We start from the raw sequence: 2942 nt of genomic DNA on the forward strand, positions 1-2942 counted from the left end.
CAGGCCGACCATCAGCGCTTCCTCGCTGCTGGTTGCTGTTCGTTTTCGTTTAGTGGGGGCTGAGTCGCTCTTCATACACGCCTCCGAAATAGGTAGGATACCGTCTGGCCTGGGAAGTGCTGCAGAGGCCAGAGACCTTGTCCACCCAGGCTTTTGCTCTGCAGACCCTTTCCTTGAGCGACTGTTTACGTGGGGAAGTGTGGATAGTCCTCGACTAGGTGGCTGGTTTGCACTTTAATTGCACTAGAGGAAAAATGATTGTTCGGTTTTCTTTTTTATTTCCCCTTAGAAATAAGGAGCTAAAAAATAGTTCGAGCATACTCGGAGCCCAGTATCTGGTGTGGTACGCTGTGTGGCCTGTTGCATTGTGTCCTTTTGTTTTCTAGAAATGCCACTGGAGACTTTCTGTAAAGCTGGTAAAATGAACTGTTACAGATGTTTCTGCTGTGACTGCGAGCTGCACTTACTGAGTAGCTCATGGGCCCTGACTGGAGACATGAGACAACACGGAGAAAAGAGCTGTAGGCAGAGACTTTGTAGTCAAGAGGTATGTGGTCATGGGCCTTTCTTTCCTTTAGGGCTTTCAGTCGTACATGTCCAGACTTTGTGCATCTGAGCAAGACCTCAGGTAGCCCCAAGAAAAATAACTTCGTAGACTCTAAACTGATAGCTGGCAGACTGAAGGTGATCTGAGCTGTGGCAGATGCCCTTAGAAGGGTTGTACCCTAAGTAGGTGCTCACCACTGTCGGGTTGGACTAAAGCTGAGTGTAGCGGCTGAAGGCTGGCTCATGAAGAGTGTCTTTGGCCCGTTCTGAACCAAACTAGTAACTAGGATTGTCCCCTTCTAAAGCAAATTGCACTGTTAACTAGGGCTAGCATATTTAGTGACTTTTTGGTATAAGTGACTGTATATTTCAAATGTTTTCTGTTTGTGGCCCACTAGACTTTAGAATCCTGAAGAGTTTTGAGTGTAGATAATAAATTTATGAAGAGGGCTTGGTGATGTGATTGTTGAGCTAAACATCCCATGGTTTTACCTGTGTGCATTATAGTAATTTAGCCCTAATAAGTACTAGTTAAACCTAGAAAAGAGATTGCGTGTTTTAAAGTGCACAAAGACTTTTGGATGAAAATGTGTGATGTAGCTAAAGACCAAGAACTTTAGAAATAGTTAAGCTTCTCTGCTATAATCAAAGATCAGCCTTGACTGATAGCCTAATGATTTTATGGTCTTGAATGAAACTCTTCTAAATAGCTGAGGCTGTTGCTTATACATAATCTCTAGCACTTTCCAGGCTTCAATTTGTGATAATTTTTTGTCACTGTCATAACAAAAACAGTGGGTATACAGAAGTATTTTCAATGTGTATATTTCACTTCCATAAATACAAAAAGCATTATCAAAGTATGCTTTCTGATCTTTTTTTTTCTTTTTTTTTTTAACAAGCATAAAGGCTTATTCTTTTCTTTTGTGGGCTTTTCATGCCCCATTTTTATATCTCCAAACACAAATGATGTTAGACAATAATACTACTGGTAAATGTTGATAGTCGAAAGTTCTGCTATTCGTGTCCTCTGTTAGGTTGACCTGGGTAATGTGATGTGACTTCTCTTATGCCAGCTACTGTGATAGTGAGCTTCTCCTGTAGCAGTACAACTGTTGATCAGTAAGAGATCTGCGAATGTCAGAGTTGGAGAGATGGGGAGAATGAGTTTCAATTTGGTCGTTAAAAGGCACAGAATACTTTCATCCTTTTGGTAAGATGCAGTTAAAACTTTAAAACAGACTGAGCGTTGCTTTTTTTGTCTGTGGCTGTTTTTCAATCTGACCAGGGTAGTTTGGGATGGCTTTAGAAGCTCATGAAAACATGTTTTATAAGAATATCTAAAATCTGTTTATCCTAATTACTGCACTTGTTTGACTGCACCAGTGTGTGTAGCTCTCAGGTTATCTATCAGAATGTGGTAAGTGGGCAAGGTGATCAGTGACCAGTGGATGGAAGCAGTTGGTATGGCTCAGCTCTCGATTTCTGGTGCGACTCTTAGCCTCCATTCTCGTTTGTGTGCTTTAGGCGGTCCACTGGTATTACGCTGAGACCCCCTCAGCAACTGGCCAACAGACCCAGTTCATCGCTCCCGTGAGAATTGTTATTGAGGAGTAAATTTGTGTTTGAGTGATTATGTATTTTTTTTAATGTGTTATTATGTTGAGTCTTAGTCGTGTTAATTGTTTTAAATGATAATTTTGATACTTTGAGCTAAGTTTTTTGTGTTTTTTGTTTGAGTTTTTTGGTAACTAAATATTATACAAGTATTTTTTGGTGATGATTTTAGTAATTTTAATTTTTGTGGTTTAACTGTAATTTGGGTAAGAGCGTATAAATTGTTTTTTAAGTTTTTGTTATGTATTGGATTATTTGATTTACAATTTAAATTTTGTGAAGGGTAGGGTTAGTTGTTAAGAGGTATACTAACAAGGTATGTAGAAAATGGATTTTTAGGATTAGTGAGTGATAAACACTGTATTTGGATGTGTGGTTTTAGTTAGTGTTGCTTATTAGTTTCGTTTTGGTTGTAGAACTATTTATGTTGGGGTTTTTTGTGTGTTTTAAATAAGGTTTGACACAGTGAGTAGGAATCTCATGTGATTTTTCCTTTTTTTGTGGAAACAGAAGTATAACTTTTTCTCTAGGTTATGAAATTTACAGGACTGCTTTATTGACTATTTACTAAGTCTTGTACTTGAGTAGGTTTTTGAAACTCTGATTTTGACATCAAAGAAGAAAAATGAGAAAACTAAGGAGGTAGAGAAGTTTTCTCCTTATAGGATAAAAAGAGTTTAACATAGAAACTGCTTTGTCTAATCTTCCGTGGGGGGTGTCCGTGGGACGGCCGGGCCGCGCGCGCGACTCGGCAGCAGGAGCGCAGCGAGCTGTGCGCG

Source organism: Geospiza fortis, unplaced genomic scaffold (assembly GCF_000277835.1).
Source record: "Geospiza fortis unplaced genomic scaffold, GeoFor_1.0 scaffold55, whole genome shotgun sequence".
NCBI lineage: Eukaryota > Metazoa > Chordata > Aves > Passeriformes > Thraupidae > Geospiza > Geospiza fortis.